This window comes from Pogona vitticeps, chromosome 2 (genome assembly GCF_051106095.1).
Source record: "Pogona vitticeps strain Pit_001003342236 chromosome 2, PviZW2.1, whole genome shotgun sequence".
In the NCBI taxonomy this organism is placed as follows: domain Eukaryota; kingdom Metazoa; phylum Chordata; class Lepidosauria; order Squamata; family Agamidae; genus Pogona; species Pogona vitticeps.
Window position 1 is genome coordinate 264,242,471 of NC_135784.1, and position 25,196 is coordinate 264,267,666.

The window sequence follows — 25,196 nt, forward strand, 5'->3', positions numbered from 1 at the left end:
GTCCAGCACCATAGCAACACATATTTATATATTCCATTCATAAATTAGGAACAGGGGACATACACATGGATAATTGAAATGTAATATACCCACCATCATAGCCAGGGCATGTGGAGTAAAGAGGAAAGGAAACTCTGCCCTTGTGTAGGGCTGGAGTTGGTGGTTGCTCATTCCTTTCTGCCAAGGCCTGGAGCCTGAGGAGGAGGCTGACAATGAGGACCTTCTCAACTTTAAACATGGATTGCTTGCAGTGTGAAATAATCCAGCAGGTTGTTTTGGCAGTGTTTGTTTTGTGGTACAAAGGGCTTGAAAGCAGTGATGGCGGCAGGGTGCCAATCCCAAAATATGAAGATGGGGAAGCCTTCCTTCATCCTGGTTCACAAGCCTCCTACTGCTGGAACTTATATTTATGTTAAGAAATGACGGTCATTTAAAAAAAAAATGGGACAAGCAGAGATTACACCTGTCTTCGCAAAGCAATAAGATAAAAGCAGCAAAGCAAACATAAAGAGAGCTGCAAAGGAAGGATCACTTTAAGTGAACAGCGCTTAGCTTTTGGCTTTGGACTAATTTGGGCTTGTTGGGATGTATACATGATGAGATACGGTTACATGAAAAACAATGTAAATATGCTTGCATAAGGTCCTGTATCAGGCAAGCAACTGATAGCTACTGTGCATGTTTCTAGGGAGAATCTTGCAGTAAAATCCTTAACTCTGAAACACATGAAAAGTATATTGAAATGGAGACTGATTGCACCGGATCAATGAAGCATGGTTCCTTTTCTCTTCCCCTCCTTCCTATCAAACCCCATTTTACTTTAAAAGGGGCAACATAAATTTGCATTCTGTGTATGAGTACCTGACACTGTTCCGTATATTCCTTAGTATTCATGTTTTATTTTAGTGTAAAATGCAAAGAGGGAAAGACAATACTGTGCTTAGTAAGGAAAATCTGCTGTGGCTCATTCTCACCTTTCATAGTCCTTGCCTTTCACCTGCCCATAAAGTTCTCTTTATGTTAGCCTGAATAATGTGATGCCATGTGTGTAAAAAACCAGGATATTTGACTAAAATAATAGAAAAGAACAAATAGCATGGGAGGACCACATCGTGAAGCAGGTAGGTGGGTAATGGGGGAAATTAATTCAGTAAAAGAATCAAAAGAAGGAGTAGAGGAAGACCACAGACTAGATGGATGGATGCTTTTAAAAGATCCATAGGACTGGCATGAGTGCAAAAGAAACATTTGTAGAAGCCTAAGGGAGAGGCCTGTATCCAACACTGAGTGTCCATGGGCTGATAAAGAAAAAGATGTGTGTAACTGGATTGTTACTGAACTCACCTGAAGAAATGGGAAAGAGATCCCTGTTTGAAAGCTGTACTGTATCAAAGAATGTAACTGGTGTTACACAAGGCTTGACCAATGGCCATTGTTTACTTGTGAAGGTGTTGTTGTTGGAGGAATTGTAGATCCACACCTATGCATTACTTATCTGAATCGTTGAGCTGTGCCCAATCTCAGACCCAACACAGGAATAGTGATAATGAACGCACACGTGTGTGTGTGTGTGTGTGTGTGTGTGCGCGCACACACACACACACACACACACACACACACACACACACACACACACACACACACACACACACACACACACACACACACAAATGTTTTCTGGAAATCTGGAAAACAGAAAAACTGAGCCTGGTGCTGACATACCAAAAGGCAGAGAAAAATTGTATTCATGGGTTGTCTGAAAATATACTTGTTTTTAAAAATCTAATTTTGCAATGGAAAATGTTGCACCAGCTGTATCAGCCAGCTGAATCCGGTGGCCATCTCAAATTATTTATTTGGGCATTCACAACTATTTTCATCAGTGTCAAAAGTTTACTTTGTGACTTTTGAGATTTGCTTGGATGAGATGAAAGGACTTATTTATTTACAAACATTGTCATCACTCAGGAGAAGCTTTCTTTGAACTCAGCGACATTTGCCATCTGAGTGGCCATTAAGTGTTGTGATGTTGTCACATCTAACTACATCATCTCTGACTGGCTGACACTGCACTAAGGTCAAAAAACATGAAAAAATGGTGCAAAATGGCAGCAGATGGGGAAAACAGAGGGAACAAGCAGCCTTGAAGAAAAAGTAAGCATTGCACGTATACTGCGGGTGGGTTATTTATGAGGGGGACTATTTCTGTTATGTGGATTCCTTACTTCCAATTTTACAAAGTAACGTTTGGTTGAAATCTCATATAGTTTCCCAATGACAGGGAACCTACATATCCCAAGATAAGCACAAGCCACTTTGATACCTAAAATAGAGTCAAGATGGCACCCCAAGACTATGACAATTTAATGTTTAAAAACAGCAAGTTGGCAGTGTTCGGACAGCATCCTTTCCATTTCTGAGGACAACAGGCTAAGTGAGGGAAATATAATGTAGGCTCTGTGACACTTACATAATTCTGTTCTCAAGTATCCTGTCACCTTTCAGCTAAATATCTCCCAGCTCAGCTACTGTCCTGTTTTAGGTAAGGTCAAGGCAGGTTTGGGTCTGAAATTGTGATCAAGGTCATCCACATTATAAACCAGCAAGAGGGCAGGTACTAACAAGGACATACTCAAAAGCAGGATCAGAAGATAGCCCGGGGCCAAACATAATGTAGGGCAGTTTTGCACTTTTCTGCCTAGAGACAAAGCCAAGTTGGGTCTGCAGACCTAAGGGAATCTCTGGTGCAAGAAGCTGACTCAACCTTTCTGCCCCAAACTCAAAAGTGGAGCTCCTTTCTCACAGGAAAGATTGGCTAGAAATGAGGGCCGGGGTAAAACCTTCCTTGAATATGATGGAACTGCATGGTGTGGATATGGAAAACAATGTCTGATGCTCTTCATAAATCTCTTTCCCGATCACACAAGCAGCAGCACTACTGCTGCTACCGAAGCTGACAGTTTCAAGGTGAATTCTCATGCCATCCTTGCTCTTCTCTGGCACATTGGCTGTTTGGGAGGAAAGTGCCTTTGGCATTGTTTTTGGTCTCACCCTGGCTGCATGACAAAGGTGTCCCAGGAACCAGTGGCGTAGCGTGGGTAGTTAGCACCTGGGGCAAGGCAAGTACTGTATGGTGCAAGTCACATGCCAGTTCTGTGATGCAATATGTGGGCAGGGCAGGGGGTGGGAGAAGCTTCTGGGGTGGTGCCATGAAGCAGTTGCATAGCCATTTGAGGTCTGCACTGGAGGTGGTGGCAAGCCCAACACCCAGGTGGCTCAGACTCTATGGGAAGAGAAGCATGAGGAGCAGTTGTGGGAGCATGCTAAGTTGGACAGCCCATGCCCCCCCAAGAATTCTGCACCCAAGGCAACCACCCCTGTAGCCCTCTCTATGCTATGCCACTGCCTGCAACATTCTGAGATTCATTTATATGTTCCACCTTGAACCAGGGTCTTCTCTGCCACCCCCTGGGAAGGGACACACACACCCTGAAAGAGTCTGCTGCTCTATCATAGGGTCGGTGGTGAACAAGGCAGTTGGGTGACAAATTTTGTTTGGCCGGTTTATAAGGCTGTCCTTTTCCTCTCCCTCTTCTACTCCTCTCTGCAGAAATTGCTGCAGTGGGTGCAGGCAGCATTCCTGAAGTCTTCCCCAAGTGTTTACAACTTCTCCCATTAGAAAGTCTATTAGAGATATTGGGAACTATCAAATTCAGATTCAGAAAAATTTAGAATTATCCAAATATAGCATTAATTGGTGAATTCCAAATATTTCCAAGTCTGAATGCATATCCCCAAATTTTACTTCTTATGTAAATAATGTTGGTGTACATTATTAAAGTGACTTTTATTTACTCCTTTATCATATTTAATACATTTCAGTGACAATCAGATTCATTCTAGGAATTATAATCACTGTTCATATGCTTAGAGTTAAGGACATGCTTACATATTTTGTCAAATGTGGTTGCCATTACACTCTGTGTTTTAATCTTTCAAATGGCAATTAATGTTTGTAGTGAAGTTTTCTTTCTGAATTGTCACAATGAAAATAGCTTTAAAGACCGTATTTCATAACCTTGACAATATATATAGCTACTAGAGTCCATCTGGTGTTGCAATTTGAGTTTGACCTTTCTTCTGTTATTTTGATAGACAGATAGGAAAACTAACTTTCTCTTCTTAGACCTTCAAATTGTTTAGTTTTCCACTGAGCTAATAGATGCATCTTATAAGAATGTTGATTTCAGTACATAATCATACTGAGTCACTGCAAGCCTTGTTAGAATTTTTTTTAAAAGTTTAACAAACCAAAAGATGGAAGATACAATTAGTTTTAATAAATGGACACCCAGTTTCAGAAATACTCATAGCTACAACAGTACGCAGGATAGCGGATGCAAACTACAAATTACAAGAAAAAGCATGAATAGCAAGCTAGAATTATAGTAATAATAGTATTACTAATATGTCTGATTTCAGTCTTACTGGTTATTAATACAAATGATGGTTGGGATTCAAAAATTTGTGTCCAAAGAAATCTAGATTTTCAAGCCTTTGAGATCCTAGAACTGTGGTTTCCAACACCCAAGTGTTCTTGGACTGCAATTCCCAGAAGCCTTCACCACCAGCTGTACTAGCTGCGGTTTCTGAGAATTACAGTTCAAGAACACAGTTCAAGAAATCCAATAAATAAATAAATAAAATAAACACCTGGATTACCCAAGGTTGGCAACCACTGCCCTAGAGGAAGAAGGAGACAAAATGTGGCACTCCAGATGTTGTTAGACCGCAATTCCCAGCATTACTTACCATTGGCTATCTTGGCTATGACAGATGCAAATTGCAGTCCAACAACATCTGGAGGGCTCCAGATTGCCTACTCCCAGGTCCAGGACAAAGGGGGCACTAAGTACCCTAGAACAGTGGTCCCCAACCTTGGGCCTCCAGATGTTCTTGGACTACAACTCCCAGAAGCCTTCACCACCACCTCTGCTGGCCAGGATTTCTGGGAGTTGAAGTCCAAGAACATCTGGAAACCCAAGGTTGGGGACAACTGCCCTAGAATGCTTAACTTACAGTCTTCTGGTTTCCATTCAGGTTCTTAAGTGTGACATTGATGTAACTAATTATGCAACATTTGAAATTCACTTCATGTGGAAAATACATGAACCTCCATCAGGTTTCAGCTCTCCATGCCAAGGAGATGCACACGGAATTTCCTGGTCCAGTCCCCTCTCCTGCACATGTTGTGCACCAAGCCAGTTTAGACCTCTACCTTGGAGGGGAAGGTCTGAAGGGGACCCAGGTGTACTCTTGTAAGTTCCTCTTAGTAATCGCAAATCACTGATAGCCAGTACAGTCACCTTATCTTTCACACCATTGCTTGGTGTAGGGGAAACTGAGGGGCTGGAGACTGCTGTGCATTCATTATGTTGCAGAGAGGCCTTTCTCCTCCTTTTGCTCATACATTAGCCCTTCTGTTCAAACATTGGGTAACACATGAACAGGGCTCTCAATGTTCCTTTATTCTCTTGCAGTTCCACTTTCAGTTCCAGTGTCTTGCACACGCAATATTTATAGTCAAGTTCTTTCTACCTTGAACAGGTGTAAACTTCCTTGTTAATCCATATTGAAACTGAATTGAAACAACATTTGTGCCCATTTGCACTGACAACATTCTATAAGAACTGATAGGAACTGCTGCTCTCAGCATGGAGAGATGAAAAGCCTATCAGGGAAGAAAAGGGTGGCAACCATTGGCTAGTGCAAAGAAGACATTAGAACCAAGAGGGATTCAAACACAGATGAGTTAAAAGTATTCAAAGCCCTGGACATGGTTAGATCAAGCCATCAGTTTTGGTTTCTGAAGCATGGGCCAAAATCCCGTTGCATAAATTACACTGGTGTAATTCAATTGCTGACAATCTGGTGCTGCCAGTAAAGTCATATGGCTGTAGAAGACAGCTATAATTGAAGAGCTTTCTCTCTCTCTCTCTATCTCTCTCTCTCTCTCTATCTATCTATCTCTCCCTCCCCACGAGACTGGACACACATGAGTTGTGTAAGCCCTGGGATGGAAGCAGGACTCCTTAATTGCCAGCAATCAAAGTAACACCATCACCCTTACACAAATATAATTTACACAACAAGATTTAGAGCTTGGATTGATGCTGCTGCTGCTGTAGTTACTTCTCTTTCTTCAGCTTGAATAATTTTGTACATTCTTGTAAATCCTAATGAAAATGCTTGGGATTAAATTCTCACCCATGGATCTTCAGTAAATGAATTTGCTGGAAGTGGCTACTCTTATCACTCTGCTGCTAACATGCCAATCTGTAAGGCAGAAGTTAAAGAATTAAAAATATATATTCAAATAATAATGAAGCCACACTTCTTGTGCCAGTGCAGTAATTAGCACTGAACAGCTTAAATGTGTATGTGCTTACTAGTGGTTTACAGGCTACTAATTGCTTGCCAGCTGAAAGGACTTCAAATAATTGAATGTTTAGGTAGTGCATTGAATGCTAAATCTAAAATGGAGCAGTTTGCACAAACAATCTCTTTTCTGCCATAAACTTTCCCTAGGTTTCTTAGATTAAGTTACTTTTGCTTTGCCTTTGTGTAAAAGAGGAAATGCTGTAATTTCCTGGTACACACAGCTGTTGCTCAGATGAATGAAGCAAAGTGATGCACAGATTTATCAACCCTCTCCCCATGCAAGATGCTGTATATTTTGAAGAAAAAACTAAGAAACCATCATCTAATTGCACACAGAGACAAACCAAACAGGATTCTGGCCACTGTGTTTGTCTTAAGAACTGCACAGTAGCATTCAATTCGACAACCTTTAAAATTAAACAAATGAACGAAAGTAAAACAAAGACGAAACTAAAAATATCATTTACAACCAGATTGCATCATGAACTTCCTTACAGTATCAACTTTATTAAGTCCCATTTATTTTCATTTTTATTAAGTATGCAATCTCTCTTTTTCCCCCAGAGGAGCTTGATAAATTAATAGGAGTGTTTGTATTCAAGCATGTTCAAACTTTATTCCAGGCCATTTGCTTTTCATTCTTATCCATTATATGCTATATTTTTCATTGTGAAAAATAGCTCCTTTTAAGAAACATGCTATGCTTTTATAAGGAAATCTTTATAAATCACTGCAGTGGCATTTTCAAATTTCAAATATATTTTGTTATTCAATGGCTGAAATGCTGTGCTTAGCACAGTAAGTAACAGTTAGCGTATGCCAATTTGAATCAATGGAACTGAGTTGACTCACCAAATTCTCACTGATTTAATGGATTTAATGGTCCTGCTCTATCATGACCTACTACACTAAGCAAAAGGATTTCAGCCAATACATAATATAGTGAAATGGTATACTCTGTAGCCATGGTTAGAGAAAGACTATGACACAGGTCCTAGCTTACTTTTTCTCCTAGTTATTTTGCCATGTATGACTCACTGCCTTATTTTATGACCTCTGATACTGTCTTGTTGACCACTTCATTGTAATGTATAACCAAGAAGATCTATTTTAAATCAGATTCCAAGCAGTAATTAAAACTGATCAAACATAAAACATAATAGCCATCCTCCTCCTCTAGAAGAAATCCTAAAATGATTGTTTTTGTTGTTATTCTTGTTATGTGCTGTTAAGTCAGAACCAAATTACTGTAACCTTAATGGAGCTTTCAAGGTAAGTGAGATATTTTAAGGAATGGTTTTACCAGTTTAATATTCCTAATGAGTTTCCATGGTAGAGCAGCAATTCAAACCCAGACCTGAATCCTAGTTCATCAGTCTATCCATAACACTACACCAGGCATCCGAAATAGATATACAATATTTATTTATTTATTTATTTATTTATTTATTTATTTATTTATTTAGTTAGTTAGTTAGTTAGTTAGTTAGTTAGTTAGTTAGTTAGTTAGTCAGTTAGTTAGTTACAGTATTGCTGTACAGATAGATGATGATGGTGAAACGTGTAAGAGTGAAGGCTGGTGAAAGCAGAACTACATAACTGGGTCTAAATCCTTAAATTTAAACTTATAGAAATGTTGATTTACCAAGTTCTCTTTGATTCCATAGTTTTATTCCAGCAGGGATTAATTACTGCATTTAGACTTTTCAGTGATTCCCCTCCCCCCCACTGTTTTTTGCAATAATTAAGGCATAATGTGGTTGCATTATGGTTGTAATCTAAGAAAGGATAAATTCACTCCTTTTTTGACCTAACTGCAATTTTAATTAGTTTTCTAGCTACAGGGGTATGTAGCAAGCCTGGGCAGTAATTAATGGTGCAGGAATATCACATAACTGAAATATTATCCCCACCCCCACCCCATGCTATGTGCTGTTATATGATGTTATACCATGTTTCCCAGAAAATAAGACAGGGTCTTATATTACATTTTTCTAAAAAACAAAACATTAGGGCTTATTTTTGGGGGAGTTTTTTTTTAATGTACAACAATCTAAATTTATTAAAATACAGTCATGTCATTTTCTGGTTGCCCCACAATGGTGGAGGGTGGGGTTTCACTGAACTGGTGCTTATTTTGGGAGTAAGGCTTATATTAGAAGCATCCTGAAAAATCCTACTAGGGCTTTTTTTTCAGGTTAGGTCTTATTTTTGGGGAAACAGGGTAAGTGTTCATTCACATGACAATGAAGTAATCAGGATCTGAATGTATTTTGAATGACACGCCAGCCAACTTGTGGCATTTAGAATTTTTTTAGCAGTTAACAAGTATCTGTTCAGAAGTTTTAAGTAACTAAATAACTTGTTCTTTTTGAGGAACAGGAAGGGCAGGGTTGTTCTTTACAATCTATTTTTAATTGCTTTAACTGTGTTTTTAAGTTTTAATTGTATTTGTGTGTTGTTAGTTGTCTCCTACCCTTTCTTATTTTCAGCTAAATGGTGGGATACGCATATTGCAAGCAATTTCCTCTACTATAATAAGCAATTTGAATCAGCAATTCATTGTATAAGTATTTTTGCATGTAATTAGTATACATTTCTTAATGTATGTTTTAAAGCAGAGGAGTTGCAAAATTCACAGAACTGCATGCTCAAAGAATACCAGTTTTGAGTCATATATTGATTTGGGAATTGTGAGGTGGGTTCATATTAAAATGAGCTGAACATCCCTTGTTCCTAATCCTACTTCATCTATATGCTATGATAATTTACATAAAAGCTGTAGTCAAAATACATTATTCAAGGTTTACTACTAATGTTAGAAAAGCATCCTAATACATAATTGTTGAAAAGATGAATGAACATCAATGAGCTACTGCTTGAAGACAAATCCATATCAAGTTGTAGGAGTAAAAACTTTTCTCGTTCTCATCATCAGTTCCCAGATTACTGGCAGGACTTGTAGTTGACCTCTAGTGATCCTGACTTATTAAACATACTGACAATTACAAGGCAGCTGTTTGCAACCCACTGAGACATATATTTTGAGAACATTATGGGAATAATGTCTCCACATGGATGACAGCTCTTGCCTTTGAGCAGCTTCTGCTATGTATTATGCAAATCAAGAGTTTGATTAAAGTTCTGGTGGATATGTTAGTGTGTTCCACTTAGTGTCTGGCCTACAGGGGTTCAAGCCAATTCTATCAGTGCCCCTGCTTAGTTATTTATAGTTTGTAGACTCGTCTGTTTCTACATTCGAATATATTATATTCATTTTTCACAATATGGAAGGCGGAATTGCAGCATCACATCCACATAGTGTGTAAGGAACTGGGGTTCATTATCACCAATTTGTAGATAAGACTCAACTCCATGTCTGCTTTTCTTCCAGTACAAAAGAATTTGTGCCAGAAGGTTGGCTAGGTGAGGCGAAGGGAGGGATGAGCCCCTTTCTGCAGTGAGGTTTTATATAAAAAGAGAACATGGACTAGTGATGGCGAACCTATGGCACGTGTGCCACAGCTGGCACATGAAGCCCTTTCTTCTGGCACACGAGTGAGTGGCGCACCCCCCCCCTTGTGGAAACAAACCTTTTGAAGTGGCTGCAGCTGGGATTCCTCCTTTCTCTTCCTGTTCTGGGTCCTTTATCTTCCTGTCTGTCCCCCTTTAACTTCCTGTCCGTCCCCATAATTCCCCCTTTAACTTCCTATCCATCCCCATGATTCCCCCTTTCACTTCTTGTCCATCCCCATGATTCCCCCTGAAACTTCCACTTCCTGTTCTGGTTCTGGTCTTCCGGGCGGCATGGCAGCCACTGGTTTCTTCCCCACCCCCTCATTTTGGGCACTTGAGCCGAAAAAGGTTTGCCTCCACTGGACTATGGGATTCAGCTTTATTTGAAAGGATTATTAGTCCTCATCAGGACATGAGTGTGGAAGTGCTTCTGGATTTTGTCACATGACAGCTGTACCCAGGAGCGTTTATAGCTAGGTCACTGAAGAATGAACTACGATGTGCTAAAACATGCCTTTGTTTTTTGAGGTGGATTATTGCAAGGCACTCCACTCTGTCATACCTTTGAATCTTTGGAAGCTTCCGTTTATCTAGACAGCAACTGCAATGGCATGATGGATGCTTGCCCGTGTGATCTTGTTACATCTCACTCGCAACAGCAGCAGTGGTTGCCAGCCTGCTCCCGGTCACAATTCAAAATATTATTGGTTACCTTTACAGCCATAAGTGGCTTAAACTCAGGATACATCAAATATCACCTTTCTCTGTATTATCATGCTCACTTCCTGAGATCAGAAGAAGCAGCTCTTCTCTGTCTCCCAACTAAGTTGGAAGCAGAGCTTAGAAATTGGCTCCCCCCTTTTCTTTCTTCTTTTCCACCAACTACCAATCCTCAAGTGCCTAGAATTTTATGGAAGCCTTAATCCAAAAAGTAGCATTTCTGTGCTGTAGGTGGAAGTGCATTTGATTGAGATGATTCTTCCTAATTCAGTTCATGCAACCTGATTATGGAATAACCTCCCCCATAAAGTGTGTCAGGCATTGATGCCCCCACTCGAGGCTTTCTTATAAGTGGCAAAATGTTGATTTTCATTACTAATCTTGACTGGGTTGGAAATCCAATGAAACAGATGTTGAGATGTGCAAGAGGGAAGGGGGGGAATCCAAATCTACAAACAGAATTTCACTTGCGGGGCATTGGGGGTCACCCCTTATAATCTTGGTTAAGAGCTTTGTGTTCTGGCTTTCAGCAAACTGTCATTTCCAATTCTTGTAAGTCACATAGAATGGTGTTTATGCACCAGAAGAGAAGAACATGCATGGGTTAATAAAATAAATAAATACACACATAGAAAATAAAGAATGCCCAGGGAAATGCTCAGTTATTAGGTCACAGTACAGTATTTATCTATGGTGACAGTCCTTTGCAATCAATAACACTATGTAAAAAGGAAGTGTATAATTAAAGGGAAATTCCTCACTAACCCCGTTGCCCAGAGATAAGCAATCTCAGGAGGCTTGCTTGGGAAGGGCAAAATTTTTTTGTCACCAGCAGTCACCATGGGCTGCACATGTCCCAGAAATGACTATTTTTGGCCTTCAAAAATTCAGAAAGCACTTCTGATTTTGTTTTCTTTACGAATTTGTAGGGGGCTCCCGTCAAGGCCTTCGAAGTGGAAACTGCTGTTGTTGGAGGCTTTCAGAAACAGACATTATTTTTAAAAAGCAAAACATTAAACCTGAGAGTTTTAAAGTGGCCTGGAGTGGGACACAAAATTCACCTGGAAGACTACATGCAATCCATGGGCTGCATGATGTCCATGGCTACTGTAGCTCCATTGAACAGGAAACGATGATCCCATATGGTTTGAGTAACTTGCTACAGTGAATCATTGGTAACTGAAGATATGGCAGGGCACATGACATTTATGTAACAAGTTATGTGATCAAGCTTGCAACAGAGATATACCCTGGCATCTCATCAATTAGCTGCATTTCACTGCTTCAAGATACACAGACCTTAGTAGAACACTAATAGGATTCTTGCTGAGAAAAATGAGAGTTGCAAAGAGGCAATGACCAAAAATGTTGCAGGGGACTGTTGGCTAAAAGAGAAGTACTCATGAATAAACACAATAGTCATACATTGGTGGAAGAAAATGTAGGGATTTGAGTGTCTCTCTTCTCCATGCCACCAAAAGTCTTGTAAAATTATCAGTATGCTCCAGGAGCTATAGGGTTATTTTTTATGCTACATGATGCAGGGCATAAATGGGACATTTGTCACCATCCCAAGAGAAGCATATCATGGCAACAACATTTCCAAGTTGTCATTTGTTTGTATTATGGACAAATGGAAAAAAAAACACCACAAAAAACCCAACATCCCTTCCCATGCAAGTACAAGCCATAATTGTAAATATAACATGCATAGTATAGTTTTGATCATACACGTAGTCTGTGACAGAGAAAGATGTTGAACAAAGAACTCCATGACTCATAGGCAAGACACTTGGGAACACCGTGGAGTGCAGTGGGTCAAAAGCTGTGCTAGCTGACTTCATACAAAATTTAACGCATTGCACTATGATGTTATCATTTTAAAATTCTGTACATTGCCATTTGCTGAGACAAAAGAAGGAGTCATTTGCTCAGGCAGAAAACCATGTTTACTTCAATGTATGCAGCATAACCAGATTTCAATAGGACAGATGGATTGCTGCATTCTCTGAGGGCTCTCTTCAAGCTAGCCACTGATTTCCATCTCTTCCGATCAAACAATTAAAGAAAATACAGTGGCTAATCCGTTCCGGATTAACGTCGCTATGCAGAAACATCACTAAACAGATAGAAAAAACCCATAGGAACTCATTAAACTTGGTTTAATGCGTTCCTATGGGGCCCAAACTCACCATTCAGCAAAGTTCCTCCATAGCACTGCCATTTCGCGCCCTCGGTAAGTGAGGGCAGGGCGCGAAAACACTTGTGGTGGACATTTTGGGCACCCGGCGGCCATTTTGGAACCGCCGATCAGCTATTTAAAAAAACATCGCAATGTGAAGATTAGTAAGCGAAACGCTTACCGATCATCGCAATGCGAGTTTTTGCCTATGTAAACATTGCAATGTGGATTCATCGTTAAATGGTGCGCTCGTTAAGCGAGGCACCACTGTACACATGAAAATTATATGACTAAACCCTGTTTCACAAAACCTGTATTGAACCTGAGTTATTTAAAGACTTACTCCAGTCTGCAGTTTCTGGGATGAAGTTTGAGAAACAATGCTTTGGACAATAATGTGTAAGGAATGTGCTATATGTTTAAGCTGAATGTCTGTCATATCTGAAGAAGTTTATCATATTTTCAGAATCTTTACAATTGTGGTTATTAGCCATGCATACTGTCTTCAAACAAATGTGCAAAAATGGACAGAAGCAGGAGTATTTCTCTGATTTTGGGGTGAACACATAACAGCCTCTAGTCACCCTTGGACTAGAGCAACACACCTACAGGTCCTTCACATTCCATTTGGCAAACATGAGTGAAATTTTTTAAAGTGGAATTTGAACCAAGGAAATTGGAAATCAGAAATAATATCCAGTGTTAGGGGACTAAGCTGCTAGTGCCAAAAGAAAAGGCAAACAATCCCTGAACTGCCCCATTGAAGCTCAGGATATCTCCTGGACAAGTCAACTTTGGAGGCAGCAGCAAGGATTCAGAATTAGGTCACCATGTGTCCTAAATATCTCTTGCATATTTTTATTAGCCATATCACATGGGAGTAAGGGGAAGTGAAAGAGTTATGTCATTGCTGCTTGCCATTATTTCCCCGCCCACTCCCAGAATAAAGTGACAAGATCCAGGTGATGGCATTAACTAGGACCACAACTTTATTAATTCTTAACTATTAACCTCTCTCATCCTGCAGAGTACCAGCTTACTCTTGCCCTGTCCCTCAATGGGTGAGTCCAAAGTCCTGGGTACATGCCATCTGGTAGACAGCCTGTACCCATTCAGCTAAACCTGGAGTGCCATCCCCAGCCACAGGCCACCCTAATCTTGTGACCTTAGGTGGGCAGTAGCAAGGGCCAGCCCCCATGCAACCCCCCCCATCCTGGCAAGTGAATATCAGGATCTGAGTTGCCGTGATGTGGGGTGCAATAGCACCCCATTTTCTCCTTGGGAACACCAATACTTACTTCTCAGTCTTTACTACCTTTATTACTACTCCGGCGAGCAGCTGTCGGAGCCGGTGCCGGAGCGGGGAGCAGTGTTGGACACCCCTGGCAAGTGAGCCACCTGCTGTTCTTCGACAGCTGCCCAGGAGCCTCCCGCCAGCAGAGAAAGGGAGCCGTCCCCACGGGGCCAAGGACTGAGCGCGGCCCCACCAGGCCGAGGTGGAGGAGGAGGAGGCCCAGGTGTGGGTGGCGAGACTGCGGCGACGGCGTTCGACTGGCTGTGCGTGACCAAGATCCTTCCTTTCAAATCAAGGGGGTAATGTCAGCGTATATAAATTTTTTAGGGGGTAAAAGGTAACAAAATTCCCTGACCCCTGTCTTAAATATACCGTATTTTTCCATGTATAAGACACTACATTTTCCTAAAATCATTACACTAAAATTTGAGGGGTGTCTTTTACACAGAAGTAAGCTGAGAAGAGAACAAAATGGCACATACCTTCCCTCTGTAAACAGACTTCCCTCAGTCAGAAGGCTTAGCTGCCTCCAATGAGGAGGCTTAGCTTCCTACAGTCAGGAGAATTAGTTTCCTCCAGTCATGAGCCTTATGGAACTGATGTCAGTTAATGTTGAACAAAGCAATTGGAACACCACCTCACTGGGGGTAGAGCCTGCAGGCTCAGATTCAACAGGGACTCCTAATGTCCGAGTGTTCTGAGCCCAGAGGCTGAATATTCAAAGTGAAGTTTTCTCAATTTTGGGGTGAGAAAGGGGGGCATCTTATAAATGGGTGTGTGTTATAAATGGAAAAATACAGTACAATATTACATGTTCAGAATATTACATGTATAAGTATTTTTGCATGTAATTAGTATACATTTCTTAATGTATGTTTTAAAGCAGAGGAGTTGCAAAATTCACAGAACTGCATGCTCAAAGAATACCAGTTTTGAGTCATATATTGATTTGGGAATTGTGAGGTGGGTTCATATTAAAATGAGCTGAACATCCCTTGTTCCTAATCCTACTTCATATATATGCTATGATAATTTACATAAAAGCTGTAGTCAAAATACATTATTCAAGGTTTACTACTAATGTTAGAAAAGCATCCTAATACATAATTGTTGAAAAGATGAATGAACATCAATGAGCTACTGCTTGAAGACAAATCCATATCAAGTTGTAGGAGTAAAAACTTTTCTCGTTCTCATCATCAGTTCCCAGATTACTGGCAGGACTTGTAGTTGACCTCTAGTGATCCTGACTTATTAAACATACTGACAATTACAAGGCAGCTGTTTGCAACCCACTGAGACATATATTTTGAGAACATTATGGGAATAATGTCTCCACATGGATGACAGCTCTTGCCTTTGAGCAGCTTCTGCTATGTATTATGCAAATCAAGAGTTTGATTAAAGTTCTGGTGGATATGTTAGTGTGTTCCACTTAGTGTCTGGCCTACAGGGGTTCAAGCCAATTCTATCAGTGCCCCTGCTTAGTTATTTATAGTTTGTAGACTCGTCTGTTTCTACATTCGAATATATTATATTCATTTTTCACAATATGGAAGGCGGAATTGCAGCATCACATCCACATAGTGTGTAAGGAACTGGGGTTCATTATCACCAATTTGTAGATAAGACTCAACTCCATGTCTGCTTTTCTTCCAGTACAAAAGAATTTGTGCCAGAAGGTTGGCTAGGTGAGGCGAAGGGAGGGATGAGCCCCTTTCTGCAGTGAGGTTTTATATAAAAAGAGAACATGGACTAGTGATGGCGAACCTATGGCACGTGTGCCACAGCTGGCACATGAAGCCCTTTCTTCTGGCACACGAGTGAGTGGCGCACCCCCCCCCTTGTGGAAACAAACCTTTTGAAGTGGCTGCAGCTGGGATTCCTCCTTTCTCTTCCTGTTCTGGGTCCTTTATCTTCCTGTCTGTCCCCCTTTAACTTCCTGTCCGTCCCCATAATTCCCCCTTTAACTTCCTATCCATCCCCATGATTCCCCCTTTCACTTCTTGTCCATCCCCATGATTCCCCCTGAAACTTCCACTTCCTGTTCTGGTTCTGGTCTTCCGGGCGGCATGGCAGCCACTGGTTTCTTCCCCACCCCCTCATTTTGGGCACTTGAGCCGAAAAAGGTTTGCCTCCACTGGACTATGGGATTCAGCTTTATTTGAAAGGATTATTAGTCCTCATCAGGACATGAGTGTGGAAGTGCTTCTGGATTTTGTCACATGACAGCTGTACCCAGGAGCGTTTATAGCTAGGTCACTGAAGAATGAACTACGATGTGCTAAAACATGCCTTTGTTTTTTGAGGTGGATTATTGCAAGGCACTCCACTCTGTCATACCTTTGAATCTTTGGAAGCTTCCGTTTATCTAGACAGCAACTGCAATGGCATGATGGATGCTTGCCCGTGTGATCTTGTTACATCTCACTCGCAACAGCAGCAGTGGTTGCCAGCCTGCTCCCGGTCACAATTCAAAATATTATTGGTTACCTTTACAGCCATAAGTGGCTTAAACTCAGGATACATCAAATATCACCTTTCTCTGTATTATCATGCTCACTTCCTGAGATCAGAAGAAGCAGCTCTTCTCTGTCTCCCAACTAAGTTGGAAGCAGAGCTTAGAAATTGGCTCCCCCCTTTTCTTTCTTCTTTTCCACCAACTACCAATCCTCAAGTGCCTAGAATTTTATGGAAGCCTTAATCCAAAAAGTAGCATTTCTGTGCTGTAGGTGGAAGTGCATTTGATTGAGATGATTCTTCCTAATTCAGTTCATGCAACCTGATTATGGAATAACCTCCCCCATAAAGTGTGTCAGGCATTGATGCCCCCACTCGAGGCTTTCTTATAAGTGGCAAAATGTTGATTTTCATTACTAATCTTGACTGGGTTGGAAATCCAATGAAACAGATGTTGAGATGTGCAAGAGGGAAGGGGGGGAATCCAAATCTACAAACAGAATTTCACTTGCGGGGCATTGGGGGTCACCCCTTATAATCTTGGTTAAGAGCTTTGTGTTCTGGCTTTCAGCAAACTGTCATTTCCAATTCTTGTAAGTCACATAGAATGGTGTTTATGCACCAGAAGAGAAGAACATGCATGGGTTAATAAAATAAATAAATACACACATAGAAAATAAAGAATGCCCAGGGAAATGCTCAGTTATTAGGTCACAGTACAGTATTTATCTATGGTGACAGTCCTTTGCAATCAATAACACTATGTAAAAAGGAAGTGTATAATTAAAGGGAAATTCCTCACTAACCCCGTTGCCCAGAGATAAGCAATCTCAGGAGGCTTGCTTGGGAAGGGCAAAATTTTTTTGTCACCAGCAGTCACCATGGGCTGCACATGTCCCAGAAATGACTATTTTTGGCCTTCAAAAATTCAGAAAGCACTTCTGATTTTGTTTTCTTTACGAATTTGTAGGGGGCTCCCGTCAAGGCCTTCGAAGTGGAAACTGCTGTTGTTGGAGGCTTTCAGAAACAGACATTATTTTTAAAAAGCAAAACATTAAACCTGAGAGTTTTAAAGTGGCCTGGAGTGGGACACAAAATTCACCTGGAAGACTACATGCAATCCATGGGCTGCATGATGTCCATGGCTACTGTAGCTCCATTGAACAGGAAACGATGATCCCATATGGTTTGAGTAACTTGCTACAGTGAATCATTGGTAACTGAAGATATGGCAGGGCACATGACATTTATGTAACAAGTTATGTGATCAAGCTTGCAACAGAGATATACCCTGGCATCTCATCAATTAGCTGCATTTCACTGCTTCAAGATACACAGACCTTAGTAGAACACTAATAGGATTCTTGCTGAGAAAAATGAGAGTTGCAAAGAGGCAATGACCAAAAATGTTGCAGGGGACTGTTGGCTAAAAGAGAAGTACTCATGAATAAACACAATAGTCATACATTGGTGGAAGAAAATGTAGGGATTTGAGTGTCTCTCTTCTCCATGCCACCAAAAGTCTTGTAAAATTATCAGTATGCTCCAGGAGCTATAGGGTTATTTTTTATGCTACATGATGCAGGGCATAAATGGGACATTTGTCACCATCCCAAGAGAAGCATATCATGGCAACAACATTTCCAAGTTGTCATTTGTTTGTATTATGGACAAATGGAAAAAAAAACACCACAAAAAACCCAACATCCCTTCCCATGCAAGTACAAGCCATAATTGTAAATATAACATGCATAGTATAGTTTTGATCATACACGTAGTCTGTGACAGAGAAAGATGTTGAACAAAGAACTCCATGACTCATAGGCAAGACACTTGGGAACACCGTGGAGTGCAGTGGGTCAAAAGCTGTGCTAGCTGACTTCATACAAAATTTAACGCATTGCACTATGATGTTATCATTTTAAAATTCTGTACATTGCCATTTGCTGAGACAAAAGAAGGAGTCATTTGCTCAGGCAGAAAACCATGTTTACTTCAATGTATGCAGCATAACCAGATTTCAATAGGACAGATGGATTGCTGCATTCTCTGAGGGCTCTCTTCAAGCTAGCCACTGATTTCCATCTCTTCCGATCAAACAATTAAAGAAAATACAGTGGCTAATCCGTTCCGGATTAACGTCGCTATGCAGAAACATCACTAAACAGATAGAAAAAACCCATAGGAACTCATTAAACTTGGTTTAATGCGTTCCTATGGGGCCCAAACTCACCATTCAGCAAAGTTCCTCCATAGCACTGCCATTTCGCGCCCTCGGTAAGTGAGGGCAGGGCGCGAAAACACTTGTGGTGGACATTTTGGGCACCCGGCGGCCATTTTGGAACCGCCAATCAGCTATTTAAAAAAACATCGCAATGTGAAGATTAGTAAGCGAAACGCTTACCGATCATCGCAATGCGAGTTTTTGCCTATGTAAACATTGCAATGTGGATTCATCGTTAAATGGTGCGCTCGTTAAGCGAGGCACCACTGTACACATGAAAATTATATGACTAAACCCTGTTTCACAAAACCTGTATTGAACCTGAGTTATTTAAAGACTTACTCCAGTCTGCAGTTTCTGGGATGAAGTTTGAGAAACAATGCTTTGGACAATAATGTGTAAGGAATGTGCTATATGTTTAAGCTGAATGTCTGTCATATCTGAAGAAGTTTATCATATTTTCAGAATCTTTACAATTGTGGTTATTAGCCATGCATACTGTCTTCAAACAAATGTGCAAAAATGGACAGAAGCAGGAGTATTTCTCTGATTTTGGGGTGAACACATAACAGCCTCTAGTCACCCTTGGACTAGAGCAACACACCTACAGGTCCTTCACATTCCATTTGGCAAACATGAGTGAAATTTTTTAAAGTGGAATTTGAACCAAGGAAATTGGAAATCAGAAATAATATCCAGTGTTAGGGGACTAAGCTGCTAGTGCCAAAAGAAAAGGCAAACAATCCCTGAACTGCCCCATTGAAGCTCAGGATATCTCCTGGACAAGTCAACTTTGGAGGCAGCAGCAAGGATTCAGAATTAGGTCACCATGTGTCCTAAATATCTCTTGCATATTTTTATTAGCCATATCACATGGGAGTAAGGGGAAGTGAAAGAGTTATGTCATTGCTGCTTGCCATTATTTCCCCGCCCACTCCCAGAATAAAGTGACAAGATCCAGGTGATGGCATTAACTAGGACCACAACTTTATTAATTCTTAACTATTAACCTCTCTCATCCTGCAGAGTACCAGCTTACTCTTGCCCTGTCCCTCAATGGGTGAGTCCAAAGTCCTGGGTACATGCCATCTGGTAGACAGCCTGTACCCATTCAGCTAAACCTGGAGTGCCATCCCCAGCCACAGGCCACCCTAATCTTGTGACCTTAGGTGGGCAGTAGCAAGGGCCAGCCCCCATGCAACCCCCCCCATCCTGGCAAGTGAATATCAGGATCTGAGTTGCCGTGATGTGGGGTGCAATAGCACCCCATTTTCTCCTTGGGAACACCAATACTTACTTCTCAGTCTTTACTACCTTTATTACTACTCCGGCGAGCAGCTGTCGGAGCCGGTGCCGGAGCGGGGAGCAGTGTTGGACACCCCTGGCAAGTGAGCCACCTGCTGTTCTTCGACAGCTGCCCAGGAGCCTCCCGCCAGCAGAGAAAGGGAGCCGTCCCCACGGGGCCAAGGACTGAGCGCGGCCCCACCAGGCCGAGGTGGAGGAGGAGGAGGCCCAGGTGTGGGTGGCGAGACTGCGGCGACGGCGTTCGACTGGCTGTGCGTGACCAAGATCCTTCCTTTCAAATCAAGGGGGTAATGTCAGCGTATATAAATTTTTTAGGGGGTAAAAGGTAACAAAATTCCCTGACCCCTGTCTTAAATATACCGTATTTTTCCATGTATAAGACACTACATTTTCCTAAAATCATTACACTAAAATTTGAGGGGTGTCTTTTACACAGAAGTAAGCTGAGAAGAGAACAAAATGGCACATACCTTCCCTCTGTAAACAGACTTCCCTCAGTCAGAAGGCTTAGCTGCCTCCAATGAGGAGGCTTAGCTTCCTACAGTCAGGAGAATTAGTTTCCTCCAGTCATGAGCCTTATGGAACTGATGTCAGTTAATGTTGAACAAAGCAATTGGAACACCACCTCACTGGGGGTAGAGCCTGCAGGCTCAGATTCAACAGGGACTCCTAATGTCCGAGTGTTCTGAGCCCAGAGGCTGAATATTCAAAGTGAAGTTTTCTCAATTTTGGGGTGAGAAAGGGGGGCATCTTATAAATGGGTGTGTGTTATAAATGGAAAAATACAGTACAATATTACATGTTCAGAACATTTTAAAACTGAAAAAATATCCATGGCATACATGAGTATTGACTACTTGGCTTTCCTTGATGGTTTTTTGAAAAATAGTTTTCCAAACATTGATGTTGTATGCTTCTACAATACAACAATCTATGAAGCTTGATAAATCAACACTGTATCCATGGCAACCTCACTGCCTTCCCAGGATATGTATGTTTTCTACAGTTCTTGTTTAGAACATTTTATTTAAATTAACAGAGGATATAAAAATGGAAAATTAAAGCCTTGAGTATTGTAAAACAATGCTCAGGAGATTTGGGGTGGGTGGGAAATGTAGATGAAATGAGTTTACAACAATATTTCACTGCTTGGTTGTAAAACTTTACTAGACAGGATTATGGTTAAAGAAAACAAGTATCAAATATTGTGTTTTAATAAAGCAGTAAATCAGTTACACATGAAATAGCAAATCTATTGTTTGTAATATAAGGAATGCATTTTCTTTATATGCAGATACTACAAATGTCTTTTCAAAATCCCCAGCCCTATTTATGGTCCTGACTGGAATGCAGATGCATTTCTTGGAGGTTACTCAGGAGGAGGAGGAAGAATTCTCCAATGATTTCTCAGATGCAGACGTGACCATGAGCCATAATTACAGAACACTCTTGCTTCCTTTTTCCAGCACCATAGACTAATATAATTACATGGCATTGTGGTGGTCTCTGTCTGTCTGTCTGTCTGTCTGTCTTTCTTTCTTTCTTTCTTTCTTTCTTTCTTTCTTTCTTTCTTTCTTTCTTTCTTTCTTTCTTTCTTTCTTTCTTTCTTTCTTTCTTTCTTTCTTTCTTTCTTTCTTCATACCAGAGTGCTGCACAATTTAAAATTGTGTTAAACTATTGGTAGAATTAAATGAAAATGTTAAGATAATTAGCATATTTTTGACCAGAAGTGGGCTATTTCAAGAGTGTTATCTTGGCCATTCATGAAATTTTCTTTTGAACATATGGTGGGGCATAAATTGCACATACATAAGTGCTTCATTTATTGAATTTCTCCATAGTCACAGAACATTTGTCCTGTATCCAAGTAACCACATTTTACTTGATTATTCTTTGGTTTTCCTACTTTGCTTTGAAGTGACTGTCTGATGGTCTAGCTAGAATCTTATCTTGGTGGAGCCACCCTTCAGCATTCACCCATTTGGCAAGGTCGTGTTGACAAGGAGATAGCTACCAAAAGATGGTGAAGAGCACTGAGAGATAACACAGTAATGTGGCCTTATATTTCTAGAGGAGGTGGAAAAAGCAAAATCTCATGTTTCTTCAAAAAAATGTCCTCTAAAAGTTTTTTGTTCAGCACTAGAGGTGGGCACGAACCAAAATACAAACCAGAAAGGAAAAAGCATGACCCGGGCTGGTAGCTGATAGGTGGACACATTCTCAGAGACAGCAGGTGTGGCTCCTGGAAGGGAAGCCGGACCGCTGTCTCTGAAGATGGTGGTGGCAAAGGAGGTGGAGGAGGCAGCACCAGGGAGAGAGGCAACAGGGGCAGTATGGAGGGGTTGGGTGGGCAAGGAGGCAAAAGCGGTAGGTTCCCCTCTCCCCAGGTATGAACCAGAAAGATTAACCCTGAACTTTCCCAGGGGTTTGGGGTTGTTCATAATTCATGGGTAGCCACAAACCATGAACTACTGGTTTTCCAGTTCGTGCCCATCTCTAGTCAGCTCTTGTCAAGCTTTAGCATTCAGCACTGCCCACTGGCCTTTGAGGGGCTCTTTTAATTTTGTTTCCTCTACTGCAAATGTTTATAATGCAGCTCCTCGCCTACAGCATAAGCCCTGTAGCAGATACGAGGAGGTCACTGTTGTGTTCAGCTCCAAGAAAAAGGTAACACAAATGTTGTGCCATAACTTGTTCTATGATTTCCTGAAATTTTTACTTCCCCATGAAACAAGCTTCCATTTTTGGCCCCATTTTCAGAGTCCTTTAGAACTGCTTTTGCTGATTTTTAAAAAGTTTATTGTAGCAGTGCAAAGTGGCTGCGGGTGCTGTATTTTCCCCCTTTCTGTGACACATCTTTTCATCACTGTTCAGCTTCCTAGGGTGCCCACACTTCCTGAACTGAAAAGGCAGCATGGCCTTTTCCTGTGATATTAATTAAGATACAAAACCTTTCCCTGAGCTTTAATTGAAGTGTAGGAAGACTGGGCAACCAGCTACCACAGAGACAATTCTACAATGAAAAATAAGACATTTTGGCCACCTAGTAAGAGGCATCATATATGATACTTTCTCCAACAGTCTCCTCCTTTGAAATACTTTTCAAAGACTTTCTTTTCTTTGATATGGAGCAAGAATAGTTGAAATTCACATGCGACAATTTTTTTGGCACAGTACTAAACTAATCAACACAGCTACAAGACTTACTCATCCTGAAACCGGAAACTTTCCTATTATCTCTTTTTTCCCCTTAAAATTCTATATGTGGATATTGGCTAATTGCCCTTATTATTCACTGTGACTCTTTCTATACCAACTTTTCAGATCTACAGATATTTAGGAGAATGTCCACATCTGCAAGGGAAGATGTAAAAATAATGTTGATACATTTGAAGAGGGAAAACAAAATAGTCATGTAACTTAAAATAGGAAATTAGATAAAAACTGACCTCAACCTCTTTAGAGGAATAATCTTTTCATGCTTTCTCCAATGTGTGCCTTTCTTTCAGGCACATGTCAATTCTATTCTCTTTTTCTGTACATTTACAATTTTTTTAAAAAAAATCATACATTTTTATGCACAGGTTTGTGTGCATGACTTGTGTGTGCATTTTTGAACATTTTATTGTAGAAGTTTGAATTTCTGTTTAAAATTCCTTGTGCTAAACAGCAGAAGTACAGAGACTCACAGAGAAGAATAACTACAAGTTCCCCACATAGTCCACCCCTTTCTCATCAATTGGCACTTACTGTCTCAATAATTCACTCTGAGACATTTGTAGGAGAAAGAATAAAAGTGTTTCATTACTTACAGTTGTGAATAGACTGAGAGCAAACAATAGGCTTCCAACAGGCTAAAGAGAGGGAAAGAGGAACATTCAACAGAGAAGAGGAGCGCTCTTTGAATTTAGAGGTGGGAATTAGTGCTGGATGGATTGGCAGTCACCCCAGCCTAGAAAAGTCTACCCCAATCACTCAAAAAACAAGCAGCATGCAAAGCTGTAAAAACTCCAAGATATCTTTCCCCTAAAATAAACAATTGTTGGTAAGAATTTCCCACTGTTTGCAGTTCTGCAAGCTGAATCACAAAATCTGGAGAAGTGCAAAATCTGAAAGATAATTGTATCTTTCAATTGGGATAGTCCAAATTAGGTTAGTTAATAATAAAACATAAAATTCATACAAATTTAGCTAATTCCTTTTGGGGGTGAAGGTGAATGAGATACCTTTGACATACAGGCTGTGGTTTATGGACATTTAGCCATTGTCTTGAGAACCAGAAAGCAAGACTGGCACATAATAGCAATGTTTTCGTCTGCTATATAGTTTGCACAAAAGATCCCATGAAACATCACAAGTTGTTTGGCAACTTCCTGTACATCCTAAAATGCAGCTTTCGATCTGATGCAGGAACTGCCATTCAGAAAAAGTGAACTCCGCTGCTGCCCACTCCATTCCTCTGCTAGAAGAGGTGGGTGGAGTAGTTTATGTATCTGGCTATGGAACCAGATGTTGGAATTCAATTCTCCATGGGGAGTAGAGTTAGCCTCTGTGGTTTGGGGCAACTTGCACAGTTCTCGGGTGCCCCCAGAAGAAGAGAATGATAAATTGCTTCTGTGTATTCTCTACCTTGAAAACCTTGGGAAGTGTCACCTGGTGGCACACTATTATTATTATTATTATTATTATTATTATTATTATTATTATTATTATTATTATTATTATTATTATTATTATTATTATTATTATTATTATTATTATTATTATTATTATTACTACTACTACTACTACTACTACTACTACTACTACTACTACTACTACTACTACTACTACTACTACTAGAGGTGGATAGAGTGCCCCCAGAAGAAGAGAATAATAAATTGCTTCTGTGTATTCTCTACCTTGAAAACCTTGGGAAGTGTCACCATAAGTCAGAATTGACCTGGTGGCACACTTATTATTATTATTATTATTATTATTATTATTATTATTATTATTATTATTATTATTATTATTATTATTATTATTATTATTATTATTATTATTATTATTAT